This window comes from Marmota monax, unplaced genomic scaffold (genome assembly GCF_021218885.2).
Source record: "Marmota monax isolate L192 unplaced genomic scaffold, Marmota_monax_Labrador192_F-V1.1 WCK01_AAM20220418_F8-fsc00020, whole genome shotgun sequence".
NCBI lineage: Eukaryota > Metazoa > Chordata > Mammalia > Rodentia > Sciuridae > Marmota > Marmota monax.
Genome location: NW_026692912.1, coordinates 466,414 through 489,776, shown reverse-complemented (window position 1 = coordinate 489,776; position 23,363 = coordinate 466,414). Strand labels below are relative to the sequence as shown.

At 41.1% G+C, this 23,363-nt stretch overlaps 1 protein-coding gene across 3 annotated transcripts in view; it reads left to right on the top strand.

The window, feature by feature from the left end:
- Positions 1-5,717: 5,717 nt before the first annotated feature.
- Positions 5,718-23,363, top strand: part of Abca1 (ATP binding cassette subfamily A member 1) — a 134,909-nt gene continuing 117,263 nt past the window's right edge. For all 3 annotated transcript variants that reach the window (XM_046451511.2, XM_046451512.2, XM_058581593.1), the window contains exon 1: positions 5,718-6,004. The gene's annotated coding sequence lies outside the window, so the exon portion shown is untranslated. The remainder of the gene's footprint in view (positions 6,005-23,363) is intronic.

Below are 23,363 nucleotides of genomic sequence, written 5' to 3'. Positions count from 1 at the left end.
CTCCTCCCACTGCATATGTACAAACTGTTTTTTATGTATTTTTATAGTTAAAAATAGCATACGTTTATCCTAGAAATTTTGAAAACTATAGATGTACAAAAAATTACTCATAATTCCACCACCCACAGAAAATTGCTATTAGCATCTAGGTGGGATTCTTCCTAGTCTTTTCTGTACAATGAAATGACTACAAGTATATTAAAATTATTTTTACTAAATATAAATCATATATACACATAACTATAGCTTTGGTTTCTTATTTTTTCAATTAACATTTACCATGAGTAGTTTTCTGTACCACAACTCTTTGAAAATATTTTAGTTTTCATGGCTGTATCATTGTGTTGGTCAGTTTTGGTTACTGAGACCAAAATATCTGATAAGAACAACTTAGAGGAAGAAAACATTATTTTGAACTCATGATTTCAGTGGTTCAGTCTATGGTTGGCTGACTATTGCTAGGAGCCTAAGAAGAGACAGAACATCATGGCAGAAGGACATGCTGGAGGGAAGCTGTTCCATTCATGGTGGCCAGCAAGCAGAGAGAGAGAGAGAGAGAGAGAGAGAGAGGGAGAGAGAGAGGGTGGGATGCGGAAGAGGCTGCAAGAAAGCGGAACTCTTCCAGGGAAGGCCCCCAGTGACCCACCTCTCCAACCATGCTCCACCTGCCTACCATTACCATCAAGTTAGTCTATTCGAATTAGGATGAACTGGTTAGGTTACATCTCTCATATTCTAATCATTTTAGCTCCAAATATTCCTGCGTAGCATATGAGTTGGCGGGGGCTACCTCATACCCAAACCATAACAATAATATTCTATCATATGAGTTTACCAGCACTTATTTTAGAATTTCCACAGTTAGATAATTACATATTTTGATAATGATCCCTCATAAACAATTTAGTGAAAAATATTCTTGAACATTAAGTCTTTAATCATATTTTTGATTATTTCTCTCCAAGTGAAGTTAGTGGATCAAAGATTCTTGATGCATGTTGTAAAACTGTCAGAGTATTAGGCCACTTTGCACTCTGCCCCCCACCCCCATTAGGTTTCTTTTCCCATTTAGGAAGTGTATCCAGGGCTGCCCAATCCCAGTGGTAAGGAGGCAGCTGTGGGGACTTCCTGGGGCACTTTGAAGGCTGAAGGAGCTGATCAAGAGCTGATTAAGTAGAAACCTGCTTTAGGGTGGGCTAAACTGGGAGCCTATTACCCACTAACATACCGGGATAAGTAGCCAGAATTCTAAGAAATGGCTTAGAATTCACTGGGCAACATCAGTCACCAGAGAAGGGCCACAAGGAAGGGAAATCAAAGCCTGCCCCTCCAGTGTGGTGTAGTCACAGCACATGTGGACATTCCTACCCTTCCCCTCATCTTGATGATCATGTTTATCGGAAAGGTTGGAGAAAAATAAAATGCCATTTAGCTTAAGAAGTTGTAAGTTATTTGATAATCAACTCATTTCAGGGGTGGAAAAAACTTTGGGTCATTTGCTCTTTGAGGAGGCATGAATATTTGTTTTGTTCAGACAATTTTTGAGACATGATGAAGGGTCCACAGGATAGGTCAAAACAAAACAGGACAATTAAGAACAACAAAGGGAATGCCATGCATTACTGGAGGAATTGTCCCCAAATGTCCAGGGAGGAAAAGAGGCTTGTCTCTCCAGGGGCATAATAGGCAAGGGAATCTGAAACATTTTTTAGGATTTCTTTGTTTTCTTAAATGACTTACTCTCTTATTCATATGTCAAAGGGAAGGAAAGCTTTTGGCTAAGAAATCATAGCCAGGAATATGGATTCTTAAGTGCCAGAAAAATACTCTGAATAAGAGAAGAGATGGATACTTCATTTCTATAATAAGTAAATGCTTCATTTCTTTGAATCCTGAGTCCAAATATTTTCTTCTCAAAAGTAAGGCTACTGACTACCCACTGTGAATCTACTGCTGTGCTTGCTAATAGATCTGACTGTGCATGGGGCAATATTTGTCTATTAATTTGGACACTTTATAGATCCCACCCTTTGTCCCACAACTTCTCATTTAATGAAAGAAATGGATTCTGTAGGCCTTATAATTTCTGTCCCTCTTATCTCACGCTTTAGAGTGACAGAACAGAACAGAGGTGATGGGGGAGGAGTTTCTAAGCCGCAGGAAAGTAAATGGTAAATTTGTGGGATGGGGGTGGGTAAGGGTGAAATAGGGAAGGATGTGCACACAATTAGGCTTCAGAGGCTTTCAAATGTCATGTTTTCAAAGGTCATCTTAAGGAACTTTGTGTTTTTTCTTTGTAAGCAAAGGACAGCATAGGAAGTTTCGAGTGGGGAAAGATAGGATTAGATTGTTTTTGCTTTTGTGTTGACTTGCTTAGCTTCCCATCCCACCCTCCCTGAGTAAAAATTACTCCACTACAGTTAGGAAGATAAATAGGAAGGGGAAAAACTGGACACAGGAAAGGAGTTTGGAGGGGACTGTAATACAGGAAGGGACAGTTTTAAAAGATTTTGGGAGGTACAATTGACCTGACCTCGGTGTTTTTTTCAAATGAGAAGATTGAGACAAAGAGGAAAAAAGTTAAGCAAGAAAGACTATAGACTATCATTTCCCATAGACAATATCTGGATGATGATGTCATTGGAAGAAGTTTTGTAAAAGGCAAATGAATGAGGGAGTTTTAAAGGGAAGATAAGAAACTTGGGGTTTTCCTTCTTGTGTGTGTATGTGTGTGTGTGTGTGTGTGTGTGTGTAGGGGGGGTTACTTGTACAATGTCTTGATAAATTATGTGCTGGTGTTAACAAGTGTCTTTAGAAAAATAAAACCAAACCAAAATAAAAGGAAAGAAAGAATTCTTTGATGTATAATTTCTAATGGTGTGAATACTCACACTGTTGGTGATGTTAAGGTGGCCCCAGGGAGGTTACTTAGGAGCTGGGAAAACAAGCCATGCAGCCCAGAGCTGGTGTGAGCAGGCTCCAGCACACCACTGGTCCTGCTGTGTGTTCTCCAGTGTGTTAGGTAGCTGGGCAACATGAGTGCTGGCCATACAGGGCTTAAACAAAGCCAGTGTGGTGCTTGGGGAACATGTAGAAATAAAAAGAGGAAAATCAATATTAGAGGACATAGTAAAACAAACAAACAGGAAGAGAAAACATGGCTAACGAGGCAGAGTCAGAAGAGAACCAGATTCAAGAGAAGAACTAGTTTTCAGAAAGGAAGGTGTGGTCAATAGTGTCAAATACCGGAGAGATCAAATAGCCCTTGGGATGGACTTAAAAGAGGTCATCAGCCTTACCAATCAAGCAGTCTTTCTGAACTTGAGATATTTTTCTCTGTAATTTCTACATTAAAAATACTGTAATGACAGTAAATTCTCTTTGGTTCTAACTTTTGAAATTCAGTATTTTTATCATATGAAGCTGTCACACTCGGAGAGTATGCCACTTATGTCCTGTGTAACTTGGCAGAAACGCACACTGAGCCTCTTTAGGGGTTTGGGCTCTTTTGACAGTAGACATCAATAAGACGAATAAACATGTTTCAAACGCTGCCGGGTGTTGATGCGTGCATTGTGGGGATGAGCAGATGTTTTGTACCACAGGTGGTCTTAGTTAAATGCAATCAAGTTTGGCTATGGGCCATAGACTTACATATTTATAATCAATGGTTGTCCTCACTCTGGGGTTTCACTTTTTTCTTGGGCTCCATTCCTTTCTCCGGCATCCTATCTTTATCTTATTCCTATAGAACTTATCGCCACCCATTCCCCATTAGAGCAATCTAAAGGAATGTTCTTAGGAACCATATCCTTTAAAATTCCAAAATGAATGATTTTTGTGGTGGGATTTTAAACTGTAATGTGTGGGGGAGGGTAGAAGGAGACAGAGACTCAGGGAGATCTAATCACTCCCTAAAATCATGCTAGGGGTGGTAGCTCCTCCTGTAGGAGTTGTCCTTTATATACAGAGATTCAGAGAGATTCATTGTCACTCTTTGCTAGTACTGGTGTTGTAAAACTCTGGCAGGAGAAAAACTTTATAGGCCATAGGTGGCAACTGAAAATGACATTAATAGCTAATGTGTCCTTCTCTGTTTATAGTGCTTTCCTCTAAGGAGCTCTAAGTTTTCAACAAAACTCATTTTCAGAAAACTCCTGAGACAGTAAGAGCATAGGTAGAAAGATTACTTAAATTGTGGTTTATGTAGTTTTTTTTTTTTTTCCCAGTTTGATGCTAGCATCCACTCTCTTCACCAGGTTGTCCTTTGATTGAGGTTTAAGGTGTCCCTTTCCTGGGCCCCAACTTTAGAAGGGTTGCTTTTGGCCTTCCTTAAATTCCATTACAGCTTAAGGGCAAGCAGCCTACAGAATAAATGGACCTAGCTACCCTGAATTATGTATCTGGGACCCAAGAATTCCTTGCCCTCTGGCTCCCCAGTGCACTTCCGAGGACTGCTTGGGTTTTTTCTATGGGTCTATCCTGAATGTTGACAGAACCACTCATATTTGCTGTGCCTCAAAAGTGCCTGTTAATTGTGCAGGGCGTGTGTGCAGTTGGGGGTGCACCTGCAAGCAGTAAAGTTCTGGAATATGATGAAACTCAGGGTGTAAAGAGAAGGGGACAGGGAACAGCTTTCCCATTCCACTATATTAGTGTCCAAAAGCACATCAAGCGGTGAGGGGGTCTAAATGTGATCTTGCTTTCAAGGCTTCTGCAAAGTTATCTTTTTCATGGTAGGAGACATTTATTGTTGACTTAAGACCTCAGTATTTAAACATATAGCATGTATGCTCCGTTCATACTCTTGCCTCTGCCCCTCATATGTTTGGGGCAATCTTGTACCTGACTGCCAAAGCCAAAGCCAAGGAAGAGGCTGGAAAATTGGAGTGGTTATATAATTTTACATGCTTAGAGATGGTGATTCTCTACCTGAACTTTGTAAATCTAAACAAGCTAAAACACAAGCCCTGAGTATTTACCACAGGGACCTTAACCAATATAATGAAGGTAAAAAGGAGTCTGGCCCACACTGTTCCTCTGCTCCCACCCATCCATGTGTCCCTCCTCCCTATTTAGGAAGACAAGAAGCAAGATTTCTTTATTGGTACTCCAAGGAACCTGGGGGACTCAAGCAGAGAATCTCAAAAGCAGTAGTAGGTCTCCTACTGAAAACCAGAGTCAAGGTTTGGGGTAAAAATAAAAATTAAAAAAAAAGTTTATCTAGAGACTGTCCACATTTGCCCACATTCTAGGTCTTTGAAAGGAAGAGAGACTAAAGGGTCGCCCGCCTAGAGGGATGCTGACCTCCAGTTCTCTCCCTCAATCCCATGGTTGAGTAAACTAACAAAGCGGGGTGGGGGGAAATGAGATAGATTCAGTTTAGAGGAAGCCATTCCACCAGCGCCTTTGGCTGCCCAGAACACAGACTCGAGTCTTGGTCGCAGCTGAAGCCCAGTTGGTCGCAGCTGAAGCCCAGTTTCCCGCTCGTCTGAGGCTGGCAGGTCAGGGCCGGGGCAGTGGGTGCGGAACACCGACCGCGGACCCTTTGGGTCTGGAGCACTCTCCACCCCAGCCTAGCGCTGCCGGCCGGGTCTGCGTCGCCGGTTTAAGGGGCGGGCCGCAGCTCCACGTGCTTTCTTGCTGAGTGACTGAACTACATAAACAGAGGCCGGGAAGGGGGCGGGGGAGGAGGGAGAGAACAGGCTTTGACCGATAGTAACCCCTGCGCTCGGCGCAGCCGAATCTATAAAAGGAACTAGTCGCGGCAAAACCCAGTAATTCCGAGGGAGAGTGAGTGGGGCCGGGACCGGCCGAGCCGAGCCCACACCTCTCTTCCCCTACGCGCGTGGGCAGGGCAGGGGGCTCCGCAGGACCGCGCAGCCGAAGCCCATTTCCAGGGGCGCTTTGCTCCCCGTTTTCCCACACTTCTTTCTCTGCCCTTCACCGGAACGGTTGGTCAAGGGGTGGGGGAAAGAGACGCAAACACAAAAGTGGAAAACAGGTAAGAGGCTTTCTAGAGACTCGGACATTATTGTTTTGCTTTGGGGCGGAAGAGGCTTTGGGAAGTACCCGGTTTCGGGGACTCTGTTCCCGGCCCCCACATTCCCACTCCTTGCAATACAAATGGGGTAGGAGCGGCGTAAAGGGGGAGAGGATGCCTGCTGTGCAGACCCCGGGTCGCCGCACTGCTGCTACCCTCGGGGCTCGCCCTGTCAGGGTGTCCGGAGAGCATCTTTGGGCATGGAGAACCGGGAGCAGTACCTTGGGCGCAGTGAGGTCGGGGTTTCCTGGGCATGCTGGGGGCGCTGCTACTGAGGTGGGGAGAGTGGCAGATCCGACGCAAAGCGCTTCCCTTTGTTTGGAAGCGCCGGGGCCGGCTGGAAGCCCCTCTAGCTGCGAGTGAGCCGGCGCCCAAGGGGACAAATGCCAGCTTTGAGTCCTCACTCCTTTCTTAAGAAACTGGTCGGTGTTGAGCTCTGAGCTCGGGATCAGCTCAGCGCCCCAGGACTGGAGAGGCTCGTCGTTGTATCCACAGAACTGGAGTAGTTGTGTCCCAAACGGAGTCGGATGTGATATGGCTCGCTTGAGGCCCGGGGGCTTTGTTAGACCTGGGGGTCCTGCCTGCAGTTTCCGTGCGCTCGCGGAGCTGTTGTCCCTGGCACAGAGGGTGGGGGTGGGGGAATGAGTTTTGTTCCTTTCAAGACTTAGAAGAGCCTGCAGAAACCAGAGCCGGGGGACCCATTCTGCTTCACCTTCTGCCCCATCTTCTGCCCTTTGCTGCTCGTCCCTTGGGACAGCTTGAGGACCGGCGCGGGTGGCAAAGCTGGGGCGAGGTGGTGCAGCGAAATGACCGCGAGTAACCCCGGCGGGCGGCGCAGAACTCGGAGCTGGCGGCTGGGCTGGGCTCTGCGCGAGGAGATGGGGGCTGGGCGCCGGCTGCCAGTGGCCCCTGGAGAATGGCCCGCAGCGCCTCCTGGCCGGGTGGTCCAGGTATTGGCCCGTGGCTGGAGCAGGGCGGCCTCCACAGTGGTGGGCTTCACTCCCGAATTCAGACTGTGAATCTGGTGAAGACCGGTGGTTGCAGACTGGAGGAACCCGGAGGCTCAGGAGAAAGAAAGCCCATCTGAGAGAGAGGAGAGAGACAGAGAGAGAGAGAGAGAGAGAGAGAGAGAGAGAGAGAGAGTGTGTGTGTGTGTGTTCGCCTATTTCTCGACTCCCAGGCCATTGCTAAACCAGAGGTTTTTGGAGAGTTGCCTGGATCTGGGTTGTGTGTAGATGCCTGTTTTTATCAGCACTTATCAGAAAGAAGGAAAGAAATAAGATTAAAGTTAAAGAAGAAAGAAACAAATATCTGGCACTAGATAATTGGCCTTCCTCTATTTCCATGGATATCACCAGCTTTTAAATCCTCAGATTTTTCAATAATACTGCACATAAGAAGTGGATGGTATATGTATTCATATAGTAGAGGACAGCTTTGGTATTTTTAAAAAATTTCTTTGGTGATGGGAATCACCATATCACTATTTTGGCTCAGTCCTCATCTCCTACAAACATCTGAAAGTTTTCTCCCCAAGAGCAGAGTTTGACTCTTTTACAACCAAGTTCTGATTTTCTTTTCAGACAAAATTTAAATGCCTACTAAAAAAAGTACTTAGTTTCTCATCTCGCCTTTTATTTCAGCCTGCTTTTCTCAAACTTACCACAAAAATAATGGAGGCTTTCTGTTGTTTGTAGCATTCTTTTAAGAAACTCTTCCCACATTAAAGAAATATTTGGAGAATATTCCTTAATAGAACATCTTCAGTTACTAAAGTAATTTTTAAGTACGAAATTTCCATTTTTTAGACTGTTTCCCATATGTTCCCATAACCCATTAAAATAATTCAGGATGAGGAATTTTTGGAAAACCCTGGTTTCACAGAGTGAATCAGTATTTATTTGAAAACAAGCAGTAGAATCAGAGGAACCAGGGAAGAGGGTCTCTGGCCTTCATGATGACCACAGTCCCTTTATGGGACAAGAATTGCTACTATAGTCAAAGTAATTAAAGAGTCCCTTTGCAAAACAGCATTCTCCCAAAATGACATATCTGACTATGACCCAAGATATATATGTCTTGCCTATAGATGAGCATTTGAAATCTCAATTCTTAAAAGTATTTTGATTGGCATCTAAATGCAGGCTTATAATGGACCTTGGGCACATTTTGGCTTAGAGGGTATTTACAGTTCATGTGAGACAATGCATTAGTCTGGAATTGGAAAAGAATACTTAGGGCTTGGTTGTTTCCAACCTCTGCTCAGGAAAAGTTCCAATCCAAACATTATTAAAAATGAATGAAACTCAGCAACTCAAGCTTTTTATTATCCTTTGTAGTACCTACCTTATAGGAGAGGGGGTTGGATATTTTTACATTTAAACTATTTGAGGGGAGGGTATCTTCTTCTTCATAAGCCAGGATGCATGTGCTTACTATATTTGTAGAGGCAAATTATTAGATCTTTGCTATTTCAAATTTTAGCTATTAAAATAGTTAAATGGACACTGGTCTCAAACTCTTTATAATCATGAACCTTTGGCTATCTAGAAAATACCAAAATGCATGTTGTTTTTAAATTTCTGAAACACTCTAAGTCTAATATTAAAGAACAAAATTATAATGTCCCATATGGTAATTACTCCAGCATCAAATTTTTTTGGGGGGAGGAGTACTAGTGCTTGAACTCAGGGACACTCAACCACTGAGTCACATCCCCAGCCCTATTTTGTATTTTATTTAGAGACAGGGTCTCAGTGAGTTACTTAGCACCTCACTGTTGCTGAGGCTGGCTTCAGGTATTTAAATGTGGAATGTCACAGACTTGCCACAGACCTGTAATCCTCCTGTCTCAGCCTCCCAAGTCACTGGAATTACAGGCAGGAACCACTTCTCCTGGCCAGCATCAACTTTTAAAAGATCATTCTGAATGCTTGTTTTATGTAACTGTGCTGAGAGAGGGCCTACACTAAAAACTGAAGCCATCTTCACATCTGCAAGTGAAACTAGCATGAATGCCCAAGTTATTGCAGTGTTTATGTAGTAGACACTTTATATAGCACTGTGTCAAGTACTGCTCTAAATGCTTCTCAAATACTAATTTAATCTTTACAACAAACTCATTATCTTAATTTTGCAGATTAAGAAGCTCAGAGGCTAAATTGTCCCTGGCCATACAGCTTGCCGGTGGCAAAGCTTATATTTGAACTCAGTTCCAGAGTTCTTAACTCCTACATTAAGTAGACCAATTTCAGCTTCTATGAGAAGGGAACTTTGAAAGATGCCCAGTGTGGTCTCTTTGTATATCCATCTGCTATAGTCCTTATCAGAATCTACAACATTTATTATATATTTCCTTGGCTGCCTTTAGTGGGCCAGCCAAATTCTCTTCAGCTTGTTGAGACCTTAGTTGCAGAGGGATTGTGACACTGCGTGACACACAGTGACATTTACTCAACTCTAATTTTTTAAACTTGGTTTAAACTAAAAATGATATGATTGCTTTAGCCAATTATTTGTGAATAATCTGTAATCTCAAAAGTGTTTTTCTGTGTGATATACAGTATAGAAAATGGAATGGTGGAGTATTTGGCTGCAAATGTAAGGAACAAAGAAAAAGGGAAGAGAAATGTTAGCTTAGCTGTTAATCCTAGCTTTGGTGAATTTTTAAAAAATTGGTTATTATACTGTGTGATTCTTACTTCACTTACCTCCTAAATGGGTTGTGAACCTTTTGAAGTAAGCTGTTTCTGTTACTGCTATTATCGTCTAGAAATGAAATCAGCTTTTTCTTAGGTTTATTCTCTAGAAGTAAGTACAGTTTCAGAGTCCGCCTTATAAAAGTGAAATAGAACAGAACACTGCATTTCTTCTCAATTGGTGTAGCAAATTAGAAATAAACTCTTTGAAAACCCTTCTCGGTAAAGCAGCTTGTATTTACTCTTGACTTAGTGTGTGCTGAATGTCCTTTCAAGGGTTTTACATGTGATAACTCAGTTCATGCTCATGTGAACCACATGAGATGGGTCCTATCATTATCTTTATAGATTGGGAAACTGAGTTAACTAGCCTGGTTATGGTCCCAAGTTATCTCCTAACTAGTTCCGCTTGCATGAGTTTACCAATCTTGGGGTTAAAAACTTTGTTAAAATATAAAAAAGTTTTGATAAATGAAGTACTAGCAAAAGGAAAAAAAATATGGATCTTCCTTTTGAGTATTTTCACTTGAAGATAGTGTCCTGAGTTACCAGCACCGATGTTATTAGAGCTACACTTTAGAAATACATGAAGCTAGTGGATGCAAATCTCATATATAAGTGTTTTCAAACCAGGGCCTTCAGTTACTCTGCATCCCATTAAGACCATAAACTATTAAAGCAAAGAGCTTTTACTGTTAACCATGCAGGAGCATCACATTTGGTTCCCAAGACAAACTACAGTTAGAAGTCCTATCTTTTTTCCATTCTGAAGAGGAACTTGGATTCAAAACCCTGAGAAGTTTTTGCAAACCTGCTTTAAGACCTGATTTGAACATCACCATCCTCACCTGGGTTCACACTTCCCTTCCAACACTGAGTTAAAATTAGTTATCCCCTTCTTGCCCCGCTGTACTCTTCATGTCCTGTATTTAGTATTTTTTAAAATTATAGTTAACATTTATTTGTCTTTCTTTTGCACGCATGCTTCTCTAAAAAAGGTCTTTGACTCACTCTCCCCTGTCCTTAATCATTCCCAGTTATACGGAAGGGGTTTAATAATAAGTGGTGACTTGCACAAATGCAACAGGGAATGGAACCTCATGCTTGTTTCCTGTTTTCTTAAAGTTTTTTGAGTTGATGGGATAACCACTGAAAAGCATTAGCAATAAAATTACAGGACAAATAACTGTAGTTTAAGCTAGGTTTATGATAGATAAAGTTTAGTGCGTATTTAAATTATTTAGGCAAGATTACTTCTTGTAGAACAAACAATTCTGTTTTGCTCAGTTTCATTTCCCTTTTGGAGGCAGCTGTGATTTGAGAAAATGTGCAAGTCTGTGACATTCCACATTTAAATACTTTGAGTTGTACATTGATTTATTTTTATGGAGAAGAAGGAGATAACTCACCAAGTAATTCAGAGATTTAAGCACTTTTTTAAAAAACAAAATAACCTGGTGTGCATAGGATCTATTCCTTTATACTTTTGTTTTTGTTTCTGTTTTTTGGTGTTTGCTGAACTGTGCAATGTTTTCTATGCCAAATACAACTTCCAAGAAGCATTTGGAAGTCAAAGAATTTTATCTGGCTAGTCTTAAAATCAAGATGTTTTATCATAACTGGTATTTATTATATGCCATTTTTCTAGGTAGAATTTGCTGTTAGTGATCCATTTATAAAATACTCTTTTGAGGCTATCTTTAGAATATTTATTTAGTTCTTTCTAAACAAGAAAACAGACATATTGTTTCAGGGCATCTTGAACTACAGTGCAGATATTATGAAAATGAGCATGGATATTAAACTCAAATTAACATATATTGGAATTCTGGTCCTATCAGTGAATATATGCATTAGGCAAGTTGCCAGTCTCTCTTTACCTCATAATACATAGTTAAATATGTATTTTTTGTGTGTGTGTGCAGGGGGCGGGGTACGCGTTTATATAGTGTTAAGCATATGATATGATGCTTGAAATATTGCTATTCATTTTACACTGATTTTTAAAAACTTGATTTTTAGTTTACTTCCACCTCAGACTGTTTTATTGCATGTTACTTGCATTGATATCTCACACATGGAAAAAGTAGATGATAATTATTGAATTAGGTTTTAATCTTACTAATGATTATCATTTTGGGGGACAGGGGCTCCTTAGATAATTTCCTTAGGATGTGTTGAAATTTATGGATTCTCTCTTAAGAAGAAACGTGCATGGGCTCATATACTCCAGATTCTATGTTTAATTACAGTATATTCAGAAACTACTCCAAAATCACTAAGAAACCATGAGGCTCTGGGAAAGTCATTTTACTTTTCTGAGATTTAGATTGTGGGCCTATGATATGAAACTTCATGACTTTTAAAAAGCCCTTCAAGCTTTTAGGTCCTCTGACTCCAGGCCTGTACATAGGAGAAGGGGCAGTCTTTTGATTTTGGACATCCAGAGATGTGTTCTAAGGGACATATTCAGCATTATTGTAATGCCTCGTGTGATTTGGAGTGGTGGGGAAAAGCACCCCAGAAATGCTTCAGAGCATTTCTGAGGAAGTGAGGATGAAAGAAAGGAAAATAATGGAAGAGGAAGGTGGAGGAGAGAAAGCTGTTGAATTTGCCTATTTATCTGTATTGAGGGGACAGAGAGTTGGATCAAAGTCTCAGAATGAGGTTCTTATCTGAAATGCAAAGAAAGAAAGTTGGTTCAGTTTTAATAAAATTCAATAGAGCAAACTTGGTTGAATGAAGACTCTTGTTTTTCCTCTGATTGACCATTTGGAAAACCCCTCCAAAAGAAAGTATGTTTCCATCTTGGACAGCTCCAATTTGGGCATAGGTTTTGCTTTTTATACTTAAGCCAGGTCAAAGGAAAAAAATAAAAGACTGCTAAGACTCATTCAGCCTCCAAGAAAATAGCACAGGTGCTTGTGCTGTATGACAATTGGGCTAACTTTATAGGGATATTTCTAAAGAGCTTGGAAGAACTTCATTGTGAGTAGGTGGATAAGACCCATTACTTCCTAAAATATTTCCTGAATTTGTTGCTTCAAAAATCATATTAGAACTGGGAGGAAGAACAAAAGGTTCTTGACAGGGTTAGGGGATAGGGGAAGGAGCTGCTAAGAGGTTGCTTGGGTGTCAAATCCTTGCTTGTTCTCGTTTTGCGAAGTTCCTTTTGGGGACCAGGTTTGGAATAATTTATTTTTATTTTTAATTTTAATTTTTCTCCACAAATCAAACTAAGCTTGTTTTCTTAAAGAAACGAGTCTCTGGAGGTGGCAGTTTGAAATCGATTGGATCTGGTATTTAGATGATCCAGATTTGACATAAAGGCAATACCGATGAAAGCAGCATTATTGGGAATGCAGAGAGAAAGCAAAGGCCCAAACTGATGAGCTCAGATGACCTGCAGACCTTTCTTCACTTTCAGACACAGGGCATTGGAATGGAGGTGGCAGTTTACTTTAGCTGGAGTGTGGTTGATCGCTGCTGCTGGGAAAAGGATGTAAGAGGAATTACACGATTGACAGTCACAACAACAACTACAAAATATTTACGTATTTTGAAAGTAAATGTGCTAATATCCAAACAGTATTGTTAAACTGAAATTCATTTGTTCAGCAAATGTTTATTAAACACCACGTACCATATAAAATATTAGGCTCTGAACAAACGTCAAGACGTGTAAGGATCTGTCACTGTAAATGACTTCTTTAGCTTGGCATTCAAGGCTCTTTAAAACAAGCTTCAGATCTATTTTGACAACTTTGTCCCAGATTATAAGAAGTGTATTAGAAGGAACTACCTGGTGAGTGACTGACGTATTGTATCGCTCAGTAACTGTTAAATGAATCTCCCTCTACAGTTTTTATCTTTTCTCTGACTTCTGCTTTGAGAACTTGTCCCTCCTTGTTGTTCTAGAATCTCACATCCATCTTTCATGTTTGCCTTTGTTTTCACTGTGTCCTAAACTCATATATTTGCCTACTGAAATTTGACCCATCAACCACACCACATGGCTAATGAAAGCCCACTGTGAGTTGGGGCTTCCTGCACATCATCTTTTTATCTCATTTAATATTCACCCGGGACAGGTAGCATTCAAGATGGCTCAAGTTATTTAAATTGGCTTACATTTTTGTAATCATCAATATATTTTAAAAATTAACATTCCATTAAGCCTACAATTTAAAAAATGTTGTTGTAAATAGAAGGTAATTTAAAAATAATTAGAATGAAATGGAATCACTTTTGTTGATGTCTGTCTATAAAATATTGCTTTCCAAAAGCACTAATTAACTCAGAAACTTGTTCTCATTTTCTTAAAAAGGGAAATTATCAAGAAAAAAGAGGTGCCGAAGAAAAGACTAAACAAAAACTATCTCCTTTATGTAATTAAGTTTTGAGCTAAAGAAGTGCGAAGCAACAATATTTTCCCATTTTGTGATTCAGTGTTTAGTACTGTGCCTGTCCATCTTTTAAACCCCTCTGAGTATTACTTTAATCTGTCTTGTGTGACTCTTTCACATTTGAGGAAATGTTGAGGTTGTCTGTTTTAGTCCCATTTTCCACATGATGCACCTGACAGAGAGAAGTTCATGGTTCCTGTATCTGGCTAATGGCAGAGCCAGGGATTCAAATTCAAGTCTTGCTGATTCCTGAGTTTGTACTGTTTAACTTGCCGCATTTGTGTTAGTTTTCTATCACTATGACAAAATACCAGAGACAATCTACTTGTAAAGAGAGAAGGCTTATTGTGGCTCACTGTTTTGTGGATTCAAGTACCTCAATTGGCCCTGTGGCGAGGCAACACGTCATGGTGATAGTGGCAAATAAAATCACTCACCTCATGGCTAGGGAGCAAAAGAGAAAGAGGAAGTCTCTTAAGTCTTTTGTGTCTTTAGTCCAGGCTTCTTTCTACTGTACCCATAGAGTATTCTTTACAGTGCCATGTGGGAGAGAAAAAAGAATTTGTATCTATAAATCCTGTCCTTGTCAGCTTAAATTGAAACGGAAATCTTAAATATCAGGCTGGTCTCATTTTTTTTTTTTATTCTATCTGTTGGGCCAATTTGAATGAGAAGGGAATATTTGTAGAAATCCTGAATGTTGAGAATTTCCAGGCACTGTTTCTTTATGCAAAAGTATAAAATCCTGTGCTAATTTTGCCTGGTTAAGATTAGTTGTGATTTGAGGCCAGATATGTGTGTGTGTGTGTGTGTGTATAATAATTTTGATGACTGTGTTAATTGTAGTAAAGGACCGTGAGTTCAAAATAAAGAAAGCTTTTGGTCAAGTAGTATTTATTCAGTTGTCAGTCTTGCTGCAGGATTTGCAAATTTAATGGAATTAGTGTCATTTTCCAGTTTATAGTGCCAGTAACATTTCACATGGTCACAGCATGGCTTTCTCCTCTGGGGAGCAAATGGAGGGTTGTCTGACACTTGGTTCAAATGGCTTCCATTAAGGGGAGTAGATTGCCCCAGGAGCCTGCAGAGAGGAACAGAGTTCTTGTCCTCAGGCGGAGCTGCATCTGGGGAAGTTGGCGGTCTCCTGAAGTAGACACTTAGCACACTGTTACTTAAATGCCACCATAAAACCACAGTTGAAAAACAGGAGACTAGCAGAAGTTCCGCCTAATAATTTAGTTCCATTTTTCCTTGAGAACATTTTCTTTGATATATGGAATATTTGACTTGTGAAAATTTTAACCACATTGGCACTTTTTACAAGGAATAAACAGAATCTTTGATAATACTGGAGTAATACAGGTGTATTTCCTTTTGTGGGATCCTCCCAGATCTCAAATAATAGTGTTCATGTTGCAATTTTTTTTTTTTAAAGCTGAAAGCCTTATAAGTTCTTGTTTTTCAGAATCACAAGTAGAATGTGGATTTAAACTTATGATCTGATTCCTCTTTCTTCTCTTAACTTAGGCTGCCAACAAAGTGGCTTGTTTTGGTTTACTTTAGAGGAGGACTTCAGTTATTAGGCTTGGAGGGCAGGACCTGTTCCTCTGTGCCCTGCCTGGCACCTTGATGAAATCCTCACTTATCTCGTCAGCTGGCTCTCACTGGACTGTGAAAACAGAGGTGCCTGGGACACATGACATCCTGCACTGCCTCAAGAGCCGGCTGGTAAAAGAACCCTCTGGAGAAGGGTCCTGGTAGTGGTCACACACTCTCTGAGCTAGAACTAGATGTGAACCTGGAGATTAGATGACTCAGTTTGGCCAAAGTGGAGGGAATAAAGTATTATTACGGAAAAATCTTATACAGGTGTCAACAGCTTTTGAGTGAGTTCTTGACTTGAGCCTGTGGGTTTAGAGTTCAAGCTCTTGAGCAAGACTGAAAGTCTTGTACTTTAGGGTGAGCACCTAGGGAAGGGGTCTCTGTCATGTTCACAAGGGTTCCAGAGCTTCTGCCTGGCCAATTCCATATTCTCTCTTATTCTTACAAAGTTAATGAAGATGAATGACTTTCCCAACAAACTACAGACACTTTGAGGGAAATTGAATAAAATGTTCTTCTGTTTAAACTTGCTTCTTTGAACACAACTGGAAATATTTCGTGGTTTTGGGTACCTGAACCTTTTCTTTCAGTGAAATTTCTGGTTTGTTGCTGTAGTAAATCTACCCTGTTTTCTCATCCCTGAGGTTTTTTCCCAAGGGCCTCATTCTACAAATGTTTATGTAGCACCAGGTCATCCTTGGGCTCAGGATGGCAGGGAATAACATATGGAGACACACTAGCTTGCTGCATACAGCTTATAATTTAGTACGGCCCATCTGATAATTTGATCTGTTGAAGATTATTATAGATATCTTTAAAAAAGTTGTAGGAATTCCAAGGCTCAGATTTCTAATGTAAGGAGTGGAAAACTGAAGTATTTGCTGAAGATTTGGAGGAAAGCAGCTGTGGGTTAGGAAAACAGGAGCTGAGGGCTGGGTTGTGGCTCAGAGGTAGAGCCCTTGCCTAGCATGCATGAGGCACCAGGTTCAATCCTCAGCACCACATACAAATAAAATAAAGGTATTGTGTCTACCTATTACTAAAAACAAATATATATATAAAGCAGGAGCTGAACGCCATGAAAGTGTGGGGAGAACAGTACAGGTGAGTGGGGACCCCTGAAAGGGAATTTTATGGTAAAACAATGGCCAAAAGTGATTCCAGGATACCCAGATAACACTGTCACTTCTTCCAGTGAGTTTGCTGGGCATTGGAGAAAGCTCCAGTTTGCTCTGGAAAGGCCTTTAAGGGAAATGATATCCTGTGAAGACAAAGAAGAGAGATTCCTTTACTTAATGCCCCACCCTCGCTGGGCCCCACCCTGGATGACAGCTTCACTCTGCAGGTCGGCCTTTCTCATCACGGTAATAGCTACTGTGTGCTGTACTTACTCTGTTACAGGAACTGGATAAATGCTTTATACATTATTAGCTCAACTTTATGGAGAGGATACAGGGACTCAGAGTCGCTAGGCCCAGAGCCAGTGAATAGGAGTGTCGCGATTCAAAGGTAGTTTCTCTGACTCCAGAACTGTCTTTCTTCCTACTGGACCAGTTGATTCAGGAAAACAGAAGAATTAAGGATTGGGGGAGTTTGCTGCATAGCAGAATAAATCCAAAGGAAAGGAAAGAGTGAAAGATTTGGGTTTTCCTATCCTTCATATCTTTGAGCATTTTTTAAAATATACGCTCTTTAGGCTTGGGGAATGCTGGATGTCTAAAGACCTTTCAGAGATTAAGCCAAACAAATAATTTTTGCTAAAAATCATTTTCCTAAAATCCTCTTGGAAAACCATACAACAGGGAATATTAAGCCATCAAGTCTTTCTGCAGCTCACAGATGCTGAGTGGGGCTTGTTTGCTGGTGTTTCTATAGCTCACGGTGTTTGTAAATGCGAGAGTCCCTGTTCTTTAGGTTGCCTTTATTCTGGCATTATCATTATGGTTGGAAAATGAGATTTTTTTTTCTTATGACCTAAAATGCTGATAGTTGTTTCTTTTCTAAGAGAAAATTTCATTTTCTTATGTGCTACATAGACTGACCAAAGAAAAAGCAAATAGTTGTTTTGTTTGCTGAAATCTTCCTTTGAAGGTCGCTCTGTGGAAACTAGTAGGGGAAAAGGGGCCTCTCTTAAGAATTCTCCATAATTCTACTACAATGAAACAAGGATGTGGGTTTAAAACAGGCCTTCTTCCACAAAGCCTGACTCTTCAAAGATTTGTAGGTCCTAAGACCATTTAGCTGGTAGCATCTGGATTTTTGAGAGTAATGCATAGAATCATTGGTTGTCTAATTGTCAATGGCATGATAGAAACAGCTTTAAACTTTCAGGATCTCCTTTAAAACAGAATTGTTGATAACATGAGAAATTATGCCTCTCAAGCACTAGTTACAGCCGGGCACGGTGACACATGTCTGTAATCCCAGCAACCTGAAAGGCTGAGGCAGGAGGATTGCAATTTCTAGGTTAGCTCCAGCAACTTAGTGAGACCCTGTCTCAAAATAAAAAAAATAAAAAATAAAAAGGGCTGGAGATATAGCTCAGCGGTAAATTGCCCTGGGATCAATCTCCAGTACCCCCAAAAGAAAGGCTAGTTATAGATTTATGCACTATTCTTGGATTTCTTCTTTCTTTTTTTGTATATTCACTTCATAGACACTTCATAGAAAATTGGCTATTAACAAATAATTTTGTCTGGAGAATTGGATATGTATTCCTGAGTGAAAGAAGGGTGTGCAGTTATCATATCTTATTGTTACTAATAATCAAGTATGCATGATGAATTTGGTACTTTTAACCCCCCACCTCATGTTACAGACAGTTAGAATTAATAAAATTCATTGGATCTATGTATTTTTAAAATGGGATGTGTGTTGGTAGAGCTTCTTCTAGAATGATGGAATTCTTCTGGAATGGTAGAATGACTTCATTTTATCCTTGACATTTACCTTGGATGATTTCTTAGCCCTTGTTTTCTCAAATTTGAGTATTAAAATCACAATTTAGGGACACAATTTCAGGGGGACTGAGTATCAACCCTTTATACCATGGCCCTTTGGTAGCTCTCTTTTTAATTCAGGGTGATGTCATTGGAATTGACGGTCCATGGGATGGTTGTAGAATTTATAGGGTGTGTGTGTGTGTGTGTGTGTGTGTGTGTGTAGGGGTGCAATTTTAGGGGTACTAGCAAGTATGTCTTTAAGGACAGAGAGCCCATTAGCTTCTGGAGGCCAGAAGAGTTAAACAGAGGCAGTCAGAGTAGCCTAAGGCTTGCTAAAGCTGAAGGGAGAAATCAGGGATGACTCAAAATCCTCTCCTGCCCCCTTGGCAGCCACATTCTGTCTTCAATCATGGGTGCTGAGCCTGTTTGAGCCAGATCTTCTGGCCTTTAGTAACCTCATTAGACTTTTCCCTGAAGATGGCTACTGATCCAGAGATGGCCAATTCAGAGAGGCAATTAGAGAACAGGCCTTTTCCAAAGCAGGCATGCTCTGCTGGGCTTACAAGTTTCATATCCTAATATTACAGGACCTTGTACATCTCTCTGGAGCCTGGGCACATGATTCACATCTGTGATTCTTGCTTTTGCATCAACATTTCATAAATAGATGGTCAGTTGAGCCTTAGCACCGGCATCTTTCTGTTCATGTCTAATGTCATTTACATTAAACTCTTGCTTTGTAGTTTACTGGCTAGTTGTTTATTAACATAAAACATCTAGAACACTATAAATATGTACACTCTTTGTCCATTTCTTACCTCAAGTAAGAAAAGGATATTTATGAACAGTTTCATCAAGAGAGATACTGAGCTGTTGTCAGAAATTGCAACTTCTGTCTCACTTCTGGTAATGATGTGGAAACTTGTCTTAAAGCACAATATTCACATATACATTTCTCTCTCTCTCTTTTTTACTTTTAGTTTAGAGAAATAGCTATCATATAATCACTGGTTTTGAAGAGTGAAATTAACTGCTGCCTGTACATTCTGGATATGTGAACTGTTTGGATAGAACTCATAAGAGAAATGTGTTCAGAGGAATAAACAGTCATAGGAAAAATAGCTTGGTGGGAAGGAGTAGTGCGAGTCATTGAAAAAGTGATCTCCTGAGCTCCCTTGGAGCAGCTCTAAGTCACTTGCTCTGGGTTCTTAGCTTCTCTATCTACATGACTACATGACATGTGGTAGGATTGGGTCTCCAAAATCCCAAGGCCCTCCATCTACTACTAATACAGCAATCCGACAGAGTATCAACTTGGGAAGGCCCTTCTCTCCTGCCCAGAAGGGGTGGCTTCTGTCTCCTTGGGACCTGACATTGATGTGGTCCCTGCCTGGAGATCTTGTTCCTGGGAACATGCCTGATTAAGGCACGTATACTGACTGCCACCCTTCAAGAGGAGCCCGGTACCAGAGCTCTCATGCTGGCCATTTCTTGCAAGAAAGAGCAAGACCAGATCAGCCTTTTGTTACATGTGAGGACGGCTTCTGGTAGCAGGGCAGTCCTGCACAAGTTCCCTTCCTCCTTTTCCATAGACTGCGTGCTACAGAGGGTAGAGCTCACAGGAAGGAGTTCCTGTTTTTCTTTCTGCTGTGCCAAATTGGGGGAAAATAAATCCTCCTCCCACCTTGACTTTTTAACTCTTCCTTTCTTCTTTTTTAAAGTTAAAATTTTTTTTTTAAACTCTTCTTTCGTCTCTCTTGGAACTGGACATGTCAAGTTCAAAAGGGAAAAATGTTTTGGTGAGAAAGGGAGGTGAGGAGAATAGCTTGGAGCCCAGGGTCATCATTTCTCCTGTCTTACCAAGCTTCTTGTGAGCTATTCTTCTTCTTCTTATTATTATTTTAAAATTATTTTTATATTTTATTTTTTAAATTTTTTCCTTTTGCAGCATCACTGGGCCTGACTGACATTCCAAGTTCTGGTCTAGGGAAAGTAAAAAGAATGTCTGATACTGGCTGTTATTTCAATGACCTCTTTGTGGGTAGCATATGACTGGGCCACTGTCACTTCATTATCCTCAAGATGCTTCCTCAGAGGAGTTATTTTCCTTTCCCTGTTATGCTCTGTGTCCTTCCTCTTCCTCCTCTTCACCCACTGTCTTGGCAACCCACAGTTATTGTCTACTTTCCATCTTCTCTGCTAGAACAGAGATCCAATGAAGGCTGGAAGCTTGTGTCTCTTGTTCCTTGCTGAATCTCTAGGGTCTTGCAAGCACCTGGCACATGATAGATGCTCGACAAATATTTGTTGTGGCTAATGGGAGCCTTTCGAGTTAAGGCTGCAGTTGTGTGTGGAATTAATAAGTAGTTATGAATGTTTATCTACTTTTTCTTTTCTGAGGGGATCACACAATAATAAGGCTTTCTACTCTGTGGTTCTTAGATCTTCCAAGGTGTAATTTGACCTTTAGGCATGTTAATTATTATAGCAGAAGGCAGATTTTTTTTTTGGTGTTGGGTTTATTGATATATAATTTAAATACAGTAAAATTCACCCCTGTAAACTATGCAGTGTGATGCGTTTTCACAGATGTACTACCACCACTCTTCTAATAGAGAACATTTCTATGCCCCTACACATTCTATCCTCTTCCCCTGCCATAACCCCTGGTAACCATTGTCCTGATTTTCGTCTCTTTTGTTTCACCTTTTCCAGAATGCCAAATAAATGGCTTATTTCTCCTAGCATAAGGTAATTGAGATTTATGCATGATGTTGCATCTATCAGTAGTTGGTTCCTTTGTGTTGCTAAGTAGTATTTCATTTTTATTTATTCTCCTGTTGATGCACATTTTGATAGTTTGCAGTTTGGGGCTACTCTGTATAATACTTCTGTAAACATTTATATTTATGTCTTTGTGTGGACATATACTCTCATTTTTTGAAGGGTAAATACCTAGGTTGGGATCGGTGGGTGATGTCCCGAGTATATGTAAACCTTAACAAGAAACTGCCAAACTTCTTAAAGTGTCTCTTTCATCGTGTATTACCACAATCAGTGTCCTGAGCTCCAATTACTCCACATATTCCCTAGCACTTTTTTTTTTAACTTTCAGTGGATATGTAGTGATATCTCAGTGTAGTTTTAACTTGCATTTCTCTGCGATGTGTGATGTTATGCATCTTTGCTTATTGGGATGATTCTATTTTTAGCAATCTTTGGTATTCTGTAGATATGAATAGCTTCAGAATATCAGTGGCATTTGAAGTGAAAATTTCAGAAAAACATTTGTCACATTTGAGTAGTTACTTCTTCCAGATCCATGATGCCCCAAACAAGTTTGAGATATGGAAATTACCAAATTCTGGCCAGGAGTGACCCACCTGAGTGACTGATGACAAGACCTAGAGAGCCCGCCACTAGGACTTGAGTCTGAGGATTGGCAGAAACGGATTTCAGCGGTCCCTGTGGCTTCGGGAGGGTTGCTCAGTCCGTAGCTAAGCCTGATGTTTAAGCGAAGCAGATTTAGATTCAATTACAGTTTCCAGGATGCCCCAGGAGCCACCTGGCAAGCTCAGCAGTCCTTTGTGACCCTCTTCAGTGTGAGGTGGAAGGCTGCTGTACACAGAGCTTCCTCTCTGGGGACAATTTGTCTGAATCAGTTAGTAAAGCTTATGAAATCAGTTACCACAGGCCCGTGAATGTCACCACCCTTGAATGCTGAGACCCTATTTCTCATGTCTATCATTTTCTTAATTAATTAAGTCAACATCCCCTGAGTTTTGCCTGTATTGTCTTTGAAAATAGTCATGAAGGAACCGGGACCCAGAAGAGGAATACTCATATAAGGGAAAACAGAGGTCTCCCTGGGGCCACCTAGGAAGGGGAGGTGATCAGGAAAGGAAGCTGAGGAAGTGATGACTAAGTGGAGACCCAAGGTGGAGGAAGACTTGGCCAGGGTGACAGTGCTGGAGAAAGGACAAGGGAACACACCCGAGAATTCCCAGCGGTCCTTGAGTGTACCACAGCCGGAGCCTGTGATTCAGAGCTCCAGGCATTGCTGAGCAGGTGGGGAATGGTGAGAGAGTAGGCTGGAGTCCCAGCCAGGAGGCCAGAGGCTGGTGAACCTTGTGGAGGATTGGACCTCATCCTCAGGGCGGTGAGGAGCTGGAAAGGATGGTGGAATGGCATATTTGGTTTGGTCAAAGAACTTAGGTGCTGTGGGTCAAAGGGATGGACATGGGGCAAGACTGGAGGAAGGGAGGCCAGTAAAGTGGCTGTTGTGGTTCTCCAGGAGCAAGATGAGAGTAGCCTATTGACTGGTGATGATTGTGAAGTGGGATCCTTTCCAGCCAGTAACTGGAAATGTGTAGAAGGGCAGGAGTGAGCCTGCTATGCTTTGAAACATTGAGAAATCCAGTACATTACGTAGTACTGGCTTTTTTTTTTTATGGTTTCTGGTTTTGTTTGTTCACTTCCTTGGAAAACTGATGTGGTAATGTCCCTTTGGCTTTGTTACCTGGGCAGAAGGGTTCAGGCATTGACAAACCCTTCTCTTTGGAGAGACTTGCTCCCAGCCTTGATCATTGTGCTCTGAGACGGGGGCGGAGGTGGGGGATTGTGTAGGAGGCCAGGAAATGCCAAGGTAGGCGGGAGGAATTGGGGCAGGAAG